The sequence below is a fragment of the Triturus cristatus genome, chromosome 12, assembly GCF_964204655.1.
Source record: "Triturus cristatus chromosome 12, aTriCri1.1, whole genome shotgun sequence".
NCBI lineage: Eukaryota > Metazoa > Chordata > Amphibia > Caudata > Salamandridae > Triturus > Triturus cristatus.
Window position 1 is genome coordinate 726,696,520 of NC_140595.1, and position 12,970 is coordinate 726,709,489.

A 12,970-nucleotide genomic window follows, 5' to 3' on the forward strand; every position below is an offset into this window, starting at 1 on the left:
TAATATGGGTCGTAGACTAAAAGCAGCGCAAAAACAGAGTGCAACAGGGTCCAAAAAACTTGAGTGCCACAAGAGAGTTTGAATGCAAGCGTATCCTTTTACAGATCCAGAGATATACTCATGCAATTTTTGTTTTTAGGACAGAACGTGCATGATGAAAAAAACATTGTTTTTAAAAAGCGCATTGCAGAATATCAGTACTTTGATGTGGGAAAACTTCAAAACTTTCAAACAAAATATTTGTAGGAAGCTTACAGCAAGTTGTTGTGGCCGAGTGGTTAAGGCGATGGCCTAGAAATCCATTGGGGTATCCCCGCGCAGGTTCGAATCCTGCCAACAACGAGAATCTTTTTATTATCGGCTACAATTTCAGAAGTTAACCTTTAGTATTTCTTCCATTTCAGTTTTATAAATAGGTGGCTTATTTTTGTGTCACTATTGCCTCTCCACATATTTGTTATCGCTACCTCTTTCATGTCTTTGCTACACCTCATTCCTACTTTAGCACTGGTGTAAACGCTTCAAATTATTATACGGTTGCTCTCTCATTCATACCTGCGCATGCACTTGAAAGTTACTTTACCAATAAAAGACGCAAAGAGAGAAATAGAACAAAAGTGCTGGCTGGATTGGCAAACACACTTCATAAAACTGCATTTTCTTTTTTATTCTCCCCCGTGTTACATGCTTAACCTCCCCATGTGTAATTTCTCTTAACCTGCTGTCCCAGGAAGAGAATTTCATCTACAGGCTCTTTCTGTGTTTTTTTCCCTAGTCTGTCTTTCCCATTTCTTAGCTGTGTAACTGTTCCTTTACGCGCTCTATTTAAACGCCATCAATCTCATTTGAGCTCCTTGCTCCCGCTTCTGTTTTCTCCACCTCTCATACTGCCAGTTCTCTCTTTCTCTGTGGTTGGTGGCTACTTTCCTGAGCTTCCGAAGCCACATGGTTCCTGCCTCTTGTTGTCAGACTTGAATTGGAAAAGGAACCATATTAACAAGCCTTTACCACTCACACACGGCGGAAGTTTATACTTTAATTCAGTGAGCTAAGAAAAGCGTGTTGTGGGTCCCCTACGAGCCATGGTGCTTGCTTCATCATGATTTGGCACCAGTCATTAGCCGCAGCTCTGCTAATGAGCCACTGAGGTCAGTTTCAATATTTACTCAAAAACATAACCATGCAGCCCACCCCTCAACTGTGTATTTATCTTGCTTTTCTGCTGTTCGTGTGATTAGCTGGGAGGAGCTCACGGCGACATCCTCCCTATAAAAGTGTAGATGGATCACTCTCTAACTCTTTCTTGCTTCACATACAAATGGCTTGAAAGGTGCAGGGAAGATGCAGGTCTAATAGACAGAATAGAAGGTCTGTGCCAGGTGGGTTTCTCTGCATTGGTGTCCCATCACAGGTCCGCAAGTGTAATGTGTGATCTTTGACTCCTGGCATTTCACAAGCAGGCGGCCAGGAAACGGTTTCAGCCTATCAACCACTGAGGAGACGCAGCCTCTGAATGAGGAATGAGGAAGCAATGAATACATCCAGCCTATCACAGGAACAGCCCTGAGTGCAGTTGAGTGACCTGTGTTGTGGCTCTCTAGAGGGAAGGCACAAATGTTGCTGTCACCCAGCCCAATCCAGACGTGTATTGGGGCCAGGTTTCAGGCAAATAGAGCAGTAAGTGCAGAGAAATGTTCACTCTCTAAAAGTGGCATTTCTAAAATAGTAAAGTTAAATCCAACCTCACCAGTAAGTAGGATTTTCAATAAATAAATAAAGCTACTCCTCTCCGATATGGAATTACCAAATAAAAAGTATAGGGGAATACACAGAGCTAACCTATGAGAGGGGTAGACCTCACAGTAGTGAAAAATGAAATAGACTGTTTGGAACTTACAGGACACGCGAACCACCAAAGTACATATCTTATTTTTTACTTACATTGCATCATGCACCTAGGACTACCTAGGGCCTACCTTAGGTGTAAATTATATGTAATAAAAGGGGAGTTTAAGGCTTGGCAAGTAGGCTGGGACTCCCCTGGGAGACCCCTGAGTCTATGCCCAGAACCATAACTCTGCCAGTCGAGTACTTACCTAAAAGCCGATAACTCACTTTTCTTCCATAGGCTAACATTGAGTTGTTTCACTTGGAAATTCTTCTAAGTGGTGTGGAGTTTTGGAACTTTTAAATATTCATCTAATATCAGCCGAACAACGAATTCTGATTTACTCACCTGTTATCAGGAGAGACCTCAGTGCTGCATCTTGGAGCTCAGTACTGACCCTGAAAAGTAATTTTAACCGTACTTACCAGTAACTCGAATTTCCTTCCATGGGATATCATTGCCTGCTTTTTGCTGAAAATTTTCCAAGTGTCGATTTTTGAAACTTACAAATATTCTTTAAAAATCGTACAAACTGTGAAAACGTAATTGTTTACCTGTTTTAGATAGATGTCCCAGTACTGAGCCTAGGAGCCCAGCACTGGATTACAAAAGTAACGAGAACGTACTTTACCCGTAACTTGAATTTTCTTCCATAGGAAACCATTGACTGTTTTTCTGTGAAATTTCTTCTAAGTGTCGATTTTGCAAACATGTAAATATTCCTTAAAAATCGCCTGTATAACTTAAATGCAGTTTCTCAACTGCTTACAGGTGGTACAGTAGTGCTGGATCTAGGATCCAACACTGACCTAGAAAAAGTAACCATAACCCCACTTACCTGCTAAGTGAATTTCCTTCCATAGGATAACATTGGTAATTTGATCAGCAAAAGTTTCGAAGTGTCAACTTTTAAAATAGCAAAATATTGCTTAAAAATCACAACAGTAACTAAAACGAATTTACTCACTTGTTTCCAAGAACTGTCCCAGGACTGAATCTAGGATCCAGTCCTGGATTTAGAAAAGTAATCCTGAAAGTAATTAATTGCATATAACTTAAAATTCCCATTGAGCTTAATGTACTATTGTGATTCAAATTGTGTTGCCTATTGCAATAAACTGTAACTATGACCTGCAAAAGTCAATTGCCTATTGCAAAGTATTTAACTAAAGCATCTCATTCTGAGAAAGTATATTTTGATACCTATTGTTGGTTCTAAAATAAAACAACAATATCTTTTGTATGCAAACCAATGGCATAGAGTTCAGTTCTTGAGTGTGTGAGACCATTTGCTGACTGAGTGTGTACAACAAATGTTTTACACTGTACTCTGATACTGCCTTACTGCTCGGCAAGCTACCACTTTAGAGAGTAAGGTTATATCTAACTTTAGCCTCTGCCAAACCTCTGGGGACTGGGGACTCTGTGCACACTGTACCTATTTGGGAATAGTATATACAGAGCCACTTTCTCACAGTAGTGATAAAGTGATTAGAGTCCTAAGGCCAACATAAAGATACAGCAAAACGTGAGGTGAAAAGCAAAAAGGTTGCTGGTAGGCCACCTTAAGGATGCCAGGTCTAACAAAAACTGAACTAAGGATAACATGAGTAAAACATCAGGTTTCTCTACTGCATTTGGTGAGACAAGTGGGCCTTCTTTTATCTTCCATTCAAGCAATCTTTGACAGACCCCTTTATTATAGAGCTTTTCAAGGATTAAAGATAAGGCACTTACAAAGGAGTCCCAAATACTCAGAGATGGTTGACTTCTGTAATATGGGTCGTAGACTAAAAGCAGCGCAAAAACAGAGTGCAACAGGGTCCAAAAAACTTGAGTGCCACAAGAGAGTTTGAATGCAAGCGTATCCTTTTACAGATCCAGAGATATACTCATGCAATTTTTGTTTTTAGGACAGAACGTGCATGATGAAAAAAACATGGTTTTTAAAAAGCGCATTGCAGAATATCAGTACTTTGATGTGGGAAAACTTCAAAACTTTCAAACAAAATATTTGTAGGCAGCTTACAGCAAGTTGTTGTGGCCGAGTGGTTAAGGCGATGGACTGGAAATCCATTGGGGTATCCCCGCGCAGGTTCGAATCCTGCCAACAACGAGAATCTTTTTATTATCGGCTAAAATTTCAGAAGTTAACCTTTAGTATTTCTTCCATTTCAGTTTTATCAATAGGTGGCTTATTTTTGTGTCACTATTGCCTCTCCACATATTTGTTATCGCTACCTCTTTCATGTCTTTGCTACACCTCATTCCTACTTTAGCACTGGTGTAAACGCTTCAAATTATTATACGGTTGCTCTCTCATTCATACCTGCGCATGCACTTGAAAGTTACTTTACCAATAAAAGACGCAAAGAGAGAAATAGAACAAAAGTGCTGGCTGGATTGGCAAACACACTTCATAAAACAGCATTTTCTTTTTTATTCTCCCCCGTGTTACATGCTTAACCTCCCCATGTGTAATTTCTCTTAACCTGCTGTCCCAGGAAGAGAATTTCATCTACAGGCTCTTTCTGTGTTTTTTTCCCTAGTCTGTCTTTCCCATTTCTTAGCTGTGTAACTGTTCCTTTACGCGCTCTATTTAAACGCCATCAATCTCATTTGAGCTCCTTGCTCCCGCTTCTGTTTTCTCCACCTCTCATACTGCCAGTTCTCTCTTTCTCTGTGGTTGGTGGCTACTTTCCTGAGCTTCCGAAGCCACATGGTTCCTGCCTCTTGTTGTCAGACTTGAATTGGAAAAGGAACCATATTAACTAGCCTTTACCACTCACACACGGCGGAAGTTTATACTTTAATTCAGTGAGCTAAGAAAAGCGTGTTGTGGGTCCCCTACGAGCCATGGTGCTTGCTTCATCATGATTTGGCACCAGTCATTAGCCGCAGCTCTGCTAATGAGCCACTGAGGTCAGTTTCAATATTTACTCAAAAACATAACCATGCAGCCCACCCCTCAACTGTGTATTTATCTTGCTTTTCTGCTGTTCGTGTGATTAGCTGGGAGGAGCTCACGGCGACATCCTCCCTATAAAAGTGTAGATGGATCACTCTCTAACTCTTTCTTGCTTCACATACAAATGGCTTGAAAGGTGCAGGGAAGATGCAGGTCTAATAGACAGAATAGAAGGTCTGTGCCAGGTGGGTTTCTCTGCATTGGTGTCCCATCACAGGTCCGCAAGTGTAATGTGTGATCTTTGACTCCTGGCATTTCACAAGCAGGCGGCCAGGAAACGGTTTCAGCCTATCAACCACTGAGGAGACGCAGCCTCTGAATGAGGAATGAGGAAGCAATGAATACATCCAGCCTATCACAGGAACAGCCCTGAGTGCAGTTGAGTGACCTGTGTTGTGGCTCTCTAGAGGGAAGGCACAAATGTTGCTGTCACCCAGCCCAATCCAGACGTGTATTGGGGCCAGGTTTCAGGCAAATAGAGCAGTAAGTGCAGAGAAATGTTCACTCTCTAAAAGTGGCATTTCTAAAATAGTAAAGTTAAATCCAACCTCACCAGTAAGTAGGATTTTCAATAAATAAATAAAGCTACTCCTCTCCGATATGGAATTACCAAATAAAAAGTATAGGGGAATACACAGAGCTAACCTATGAGAGGGGTAGACCTCACAGTAGTGAAAAATGAAATAGACTGTTTGGAACTTACAGGACACGCAAACCACCAAAGTACATATCTTATTTTTTACTTACATTGCATCATGCACCTAGGACTACCTAGGGCCTACCTTAGGTGTAAATTATATGTAATAAAAGGGGAGTTTAAGGCTTGGCAAGTAGGCTGGGACTCCCCTGGGAGACCCCTGAGTCTATGCCCAGAACCATAACTCTGCCAGTCGAGTACTTACCTAAAAGCCGATAACTCACTTTTCTTCCATAGGCTAACATTGAGTTGTTTCACTTGGAAATTCTTCTAAGTGGTGTGGAGTTTTGGAACTTTTAAATATTCATCTAATATCAGCCGAACAACGAATTCTGATTTACTCACCTGTTATCAGGAGAGACCTCAGTGCTGCATCTTGGAGCTCAGTACTGACCCTGAAAAGTAATTTTAACCGTACTTACCAGTAACTCGAATTTCCTTCCATGGGATATCATTGCCTGCTTTTTGCTGAAAATTTTCCAAGTGTCGATTTTTGAAACTTACAAATATTCTTTAAAAATCGTACAAACTGTGAAAACGTAATTGTTTACCTGTTTTAGATAGATGTCCCAGTACTGAGCCTAGGAGCCCAGCACTGGATTACAAAAGTAACGAGAACGTACTTTACCCGTAACTTGAATTTTCTTCCATAGGAAACCATTGACTGTTTTTCTGTGAAATTTCTTCTAAGTGTCGATTTTGCAAACATGTAAATATTCCTTAAAAATCGCCTGTATAACTTAAATGCAGTTTCTCAACTGCTTACAGGTGGTACAGTAGTGCTGGATCTAGGATCCAACACTGACCTAGAAAAAGTAACCATAACCCCACTTACCTGCTAAGTGAATTTCCTTCCATAGGATAACATTGGTAATTTGATCAGCAAAAGTTTCGAAGTGTCAACTTTTAAAATAGCAAAATATTGCTTAAAAATCACAACAGTAACTAAAACGAATTTACTCACTTGTTTCCAAGAACTGTCCCAGGACTGAATCTAGGATCCAGTCCTGGATTTAGAAAAGTAATCCTGAAAGTAATTAATTGCATATAACTTAAAATTCCCATTGAGCTTAATGTACTATTGTGATTCAAATTGTGTTGCCTATTGCAATAAACTGTAACTATGACCTGCAAAAGTCAATTGCCTATTGCAAAGTATTTAACTAAAGCATCTCATTCTGAGAAAGTATATTTTGATACCTATTGTTGGTTCTAAAATAAAACAACAATATCTTTTGTATGCAAACCAATGGCATAGAGTTCAGTTCTTGAGTGTGTGAGACCATTTGCTGACTGAGTGTGTACAACAAATGTTTTACACTGTACTCTGATACTGCCTTACTGCTCGGCAAGCTACCACTTTAGAGAGTAAGGTTATATCTAACTTTAGCCTCTGCCAAACCTCTGGGGACTGGGGACTCTGTGCACACTGTACCTATTTGGGAATAGTATATACAGAGCCACTTTCTCACAGTAGTGATAAAGTGATTAGAGTCCTAAGGCCAACATAAAGATACAGCAAAACGTGAGGTGAAAAGCAAAAAGGTTGCTGGTAGGCCACCTTAAGGATGCCAGGTCTAACAAAAACTGAACTAAGGATAACATGAGTAAAACATCAGGTTTCTCTACTGCATTTGGTGAGACAAGTGGGCCTTCTTTTATCTTCCATTCAAGCAATCTTTGACAGACCCCTTTATTATAGAGCTTTTCAAGGATTAAAGATAAGGCACTTACAAAGGAGTCCCAAATACTCAGAGATGGTTGACTTCTGTAATATGGGTCGTAGACTAAAAGCAGCGCAAAAACAGAGTGCAACAGGGTCCAAAAAACTTGAGTGCCACAAGAGAGTTTGAATGCAAGCGTATCCTTTTACAGATCCAGAGATATACTCATGCAATTTTTGTTTTTAGGACAGAACGTGCATGATGAAAAAAACATGGTTTTTAAAAAGCGCATTGCAGAATATCAGTACTTTGATGTGGGAAAACTTCAAAACTTTCAAACAAAATATTTGTAGGCAGCTTACAGCAAGTTGTTGTGGCCGAGTGGTTAAGGCGATGGACTGGAAATCCATTGGGGTATCCCCGCGCAGGTTCGAATCCTGCCAACAACGAGAATCTTTTTATTATCGGCTAAAATTTCAGAAGTTAACCTTTAGTATTTCTTCCATTTCAGTTTTATCAATAGGTGGCTTATTTTTGTGTCACTATTGCCTCTCCACATATTTGTTATCGCTACCTCTTTCATGTCTTTGCTACACCTCATTCCTACTTTAGCACTGGTGTAAACGCTTCAAATTATTATACGGTTGCTCTCTCATTCATACCTGCGCATGCACTTGAAAGTTACTTTACCAATAAAAGACGCAAAGAGAGAAATAGAACAAAAGTGCTGGCTGGATTGGCAAACACACTTCATAAAACAGCATTTTCTTTTTTATTCTCCCCCGTGTTACATGCTTAACCTCCCCATGTGTAATTTCTCTTAACCTGCTGTCCCAGGAAGAGAATTTCATCTACAGGCTCTTTCTGTGTTTTTTTCCCTAGTCTGTCTTTCCCATTTCTTAGCTGTGTAACTGTTCCTTTACGCGCTCTATTTAAACGCCATCAATCTCATTTGAGCTCCTTGCTCCCGCTTCTGTTTTCTCCACCTCTCATACTGCCAGTTCTCTCTTTCTCTGTGGTTGGTGGCTACTTTCCTGAGCTTCCGAAGCCACATGGTTCCTGCCTCTTGTTGTCAGACTTGAATTGGAAAAGGAACCATATTAACTAGCCTTTACCACTCACACACGGCGGAAGTTTATACTTTAATTCAGTGAGCTAAGAAAAGCGTGTTGTGGGTCCCCTACGAGCCATGGTGCTTGCTTCATCATGATTTGGCACCAGTCATTAGCCGCAGCTCTGCTAATGAGCCACTGAGGTCAGTTTCAATATTTACTCAAAAACATAACCATGCAGCCCACCCCTCAACTGTGTATTTATCTTGCTTTTCTGCTGTTCGTGTGATTAGCTGGGAGGAGCTCACGGCGACATCCTCCCTATAAAAGTGTAGATGGATCACTCTCTAACTCTTTCTTGCTTCACATACAAATGGCTTGAAAGGTGCAGGGAAGATGCAGGTCTAATAGACAGAATAGAAGGTCTGTGCCAGGTGGGTTTCTCTGCATTGGTGTCCCATCACAGGTCCGCAAGTGTAATGTGTGATCTTTGACTCCTGGCATTTCACAAGCAGGCGGCCAGGAAACGGTTTCAGCCTATCAACCACTGAGGAGACGCAGCCTCTGAATGAGGAATGAGGAAGCAATGAATACATCCAGCCTATCACAGTCACAGCCCTGAGTGTTCCGAATTATAAATTCTCCATGTCACTGTATGTCGTTGAGCCCAAGTAGCTCGCCGTGATCGTATAGTGGTTAGTACTCTGCGTTGTGGCCGCAGCAACCGCGGTTCGAATCCGAGTCACGGCATTGTGGTTGGCAATGTCACGGCAGTTGGGTGTTAATTTTACAGAATTAGCAAATGTACCAGTGGTTTTTGTAAAATGTCTATTAAAAACAGATCCTTTCAAATATTTAAACCATCTAACAACAAATGATTTAAACTCGCATGATTATGAGCTGTAGCTATAATGTATTTACTTACATAAATTATCGTTCTTGAACCTATTGGGGGTGGAGGGGGAGCGGAGCTCACCCCCCAGGTGCATTTGAGTGACCTGTGTTGTGGCTCTCTAGAGGGAAGGCACAAATTTTGCTGTCACCCAGCCCAATCCAGACGTGTATTGGGGCCAGGTTTCAGGCAAATAGAGCAGTAAGTGCAGAGAAATGTTCACTCTCTAAAAGTGGCATTTCTAAAATAGTAAAGTTAAATCCAACCTCACCAGTAAGTAGGATTTTCAATAAATAAATAAAGCTACTCCTCTCCGATATGGAATTACCAAATAAAAAGTATAGGGGAATACACAGAGCTAACCTATGAGAGGGGTAGACCTCACAGTAGTGAAAAATGAAATAGACTGTTTGGTACTTACAGGACACGCGAACCACCAAAGTACATATCTTATTTTTTACTTACATAGCATCATGCACCTAGGACTACCTAGGGCCTACCTTAGGTGTAAATTATATGTAATAAAAGGGGAGTTTAAGGCTTGGCAAGTAGGCTGGGACTCCCCTGGGAGACCCCTGAGTCTATGCCCAGAACCATAACTCTGCCAGTCGAGTACTTACCTAAAAGCCGATAACTCACTTTTCTTCCATAGGCTAACATTGAGTGGTTTCACTTGGAAATTCTTCTAAGTGGTGTGGAGTTTTGGAACTTTAAAATATTCATCTAAAATCAGCCGAACAACGAATTCTGATTTACTCACCTGTTATCAGGAGAGACCTCAGTGCTGCATCTTGGAGCTCAGTACTGACCCTGAAAAGTAATTTTAACCGTACTTACCAGTAACTCGAATTTCCTTCCATGGGATATCATTGCCTGCTTTTTGCTGAAAATTTTCTAAGTGTCGATTTTTGAAACTTACAAATATTCTTTAAAAATCGTACCAACTGTGAAAACGTAATTGTTTACCTGTTTTAGATAGATGTCCCAGTACTGAGCCTAGGAGCCCAGCACTGGATTACAAAAGTAACGAGAACGTACTTTACCCGTAACTTGAATTTTCTTCCATAGGAAACCATTGACTGTTTTTCTGTGAAATTTCTTCTAAGTGTCGATTTTGCAAACATGTAAATATTCCTTAAAAATCGCCTGTATAACTTAAACGCAGTTTCTCAACTGCTTACAGGTGGTACAGTAGTGCTGGATCTAGGATCCAACACTGACCTAGAAAAAGTAACCATAACCCCACTTACCTGCTAAGTGAATTTCCTTCCATAGGATAACATTGGTAATTTGATCAGCAAAAGTTTCGAAGTGTCAACTTTTAAAATAGCAAAATATTGCTTAAAAATCACAACAGTAACTAAAACGAATTTACTCACTTGTTTCCAAGAACTGTCCCAGGACTGAATCTAGGATCCAGTCCTGGATTTAGAAAAGTAATCCTGAAAGTAATTAATTGCATATAACTTAAAATTCCCATTGAGCTCAATGTATTATTGTGATTCAAATTGTGTTGCCTATTGCAATAAACTGTAACTATGACCTGCAAAAGTCAATTGCCTATTGCAAAGTATTTAACTAAAGCATCTCATTCTGAGAAAGTATATTTTGATACCTATTGTTGGTTCTAAAATAAAACAACAATATCTTTTGTATGCAAACCAATGGCCTAGAGTTCAGTTCTTGAGTGTGTGAGACCATTTGCTGACTGAGTGTGTACAACAAATGTTTTACACTGTACTCTGATACTGCCTTACTGCTCGGCAAGCTACCACTTTAGAGAGTAAGGTTATATCTAACTTTAGCCTCTGCCAAACCTCTGGGGACTGAGGACTCTGTGCACACTGTACCTATTTGGGGACAGTATATACAGAGCCACTTTCTCACAGTAGTGATAAAGTGATTAGAGTCCTAAGGCCAACATAAAGATACAGCAAAACGTGAGGTGAAAAGCAAAAAGGTTGCTGGTAGGCCACCTTAAGGATGCCAGGTCTAACAAAAACTGAACTAAGGATAACATGAGTAAAACATCAAGTTTCTCTACTGCATTTGGTGAGACAAGTGGGCCTTCTTTTATCTTCCATTCAAGCAATCTTTGACAGACCCCTTTATTATAGAGCTTTTCAAGGATTAAAGATAAGGCACTTACAAAGGAGTCCCAAATACTCAGAGATGGTTGACTTCTGTAATATGGGTCGTAGACTAAAAGCAGCGCAAAAACAGAGTGCAACAGGGTCCAAAAAACTTGAGTGCCACAAGAGAGTTTGAATGCAAGCGTATCCTTTTACAGATCCACAGATATACTCATGCAATTTTTGTTTTTAGGACAGAACGTGCATGATGAAAAAAACATTGTTTTTAAAAAGCGCATTGCAGAATATCAGTACTTTGATGTGGGAAAACTTCAAAACTTTCAAACAAAATATTTGTAGGCAGCTTACAGCAAGTTGTTGTGGCCGAGTGGTTAAGGCGATGGACTCGAAATCCATTGGGGTATCCCTGCGCAGGTTCGAATCCTGCCAACAACGAGAATCTTTCTATTATCGGCTACAATTTCAGAAGTTAACCTTTAGTATTTCTTCCATTTCAGTTTTATAAATAGGTGGCTTATTTTTGTGTCACTATTGCCTCTCCACATATTTGTTATCGCTACCTCTTTCATGTCTTTGCTACACCTCATTCCTACTTTAGCACTGGTGTAAACGCTTCAAATTATTATACCGTTGCTCTCTCATTCATACCTGCGCATGCACTTGAAAGTTACTTTACCAATAAAAGACGCAAAGAGAGAAATAGAACAAAAGTGCTGGCTGGATTGGCAAACACACTTCATAAAACTGCATTTTCTTTTTTATTCTCCCCCGTGTTACATGCTTAACCTCCCCTTGTGTAATTTCTCTTAACCTGCTGTCCCAGGAAGAGAATTTCATCTACAGGCTCTTTCTGTGTTTTTTTCCCTAGTCTGTCTTTCCCATTTCTTAGCTGTGTAACTGTTCCTTTACGCGCTCTATTTAAACGCCATCAATCTCATTTGAGGTCCTTGCTCCCGCTTCTGTTTTCTCCACCTCTCATACTGCCAGTTCTCTCTTTCTCTGTGGTTGGTGGCTACTTTGATTAGCTTCCGAAGCCACATGGTTCCTGCCTCTTGTTGTCAGACTTGAATTGGAAAAGGAACCATATTAACAAGCCTTTACCACTCACACACGGCGGAAGTTTATACTTTAATTCAGTGAGCTAAGAAAAGCGTGTTGTGGGTCCCCTACGAGCCATGGTGCTTGCTTCATCATGATTTGGCACCAGTCATTAGCCGCAGCTCTGCTAATGAGCCACTGAGGTCAGTTTCAATATTTACTCAAAAACATAACCATGCAGCCCACCCCTCAACTGTGTATTTATCTTGCTTTTCTGCTGTTCGTGTGATTAGCTGGGAGGAGCTCACGGCGACATCCTCCCTATAAAAGTGTAGATGGATCACTCTCTAACTCTTTCTTGCTTCACATACAAATGGCTTGAAAGGTGCAGGGAAGATGCAGGTCTAATAGACAGAATAGAAGGTCTGTGCCAGGTGGGTTTCTCTGCATTGGTGTCCCATCACAGGTCCGCAAGTGTAATGTGTGATCTTTGACTCCTGGCATTTCACAAGCAGGCGGCCAGGAAACGGTTTCAGCCTATCAACCACTGAGGAGACGCAGCCTCTGAATGAGGAATGAGGAAGCAATGAATACATCCAGCCTATCACAGGAACAGCCCTGAGTGTTCCGAATTATAAATTCTCCATGTCACTGTATGTCGTTGAGCCCAAGTAGCTC

General features: G+C 40.7%; 4 non-coding genes across 4 annotated transcripts; all 4 read left to right on the top strand.

Moving 5' to 3' along the window:
- The first annotated feature begins 260 nt into the window (after window positions 1-260).
- On the top strand, window positions 261-342 carry TRNAS-AGA (transfer RNA serine (anticodon AGA)). The gene has a single exon. It is a non-coding gene; the product is annotated as a tRNA-Ser (tRNA).
- Window positions 343-3,922: 3,580 nt separating this feature from the next.
- On the top strand, window positions 3,923-4,004 carry TRNAS-GGA (transfer RNA serine (anticodon GGA)). Its single transcript has one exon. It is a non-coding gene; the product is annotated as a tRNA-Ser (tRNA).
- A 3,580-nt stretch (window positions 4,005-7,584) lies between these two features.
- Window positions 7,585-7,666, top strand: TRNAS-GGA (transfer RNA serine (anticodon GGA)). The gene has a single exon. It is a non-coding gene; the product is annotated as a tRNA-Ser (tRNA).
- A 3,941-nt stretch (window positions 7,667-11,607) lies between these two features.
- On the top strand, window positions 11,608-11,689 carry TRNAS-CGA (transfer RNA serine (anticodon CGA)). Its single transcript has one exon. It is a non-coding gene; the product is annotated as a tRNA-Ser (tRNA).
- Window positions 11,690-12,970: the final 1,281 nt, after the last annotated feature.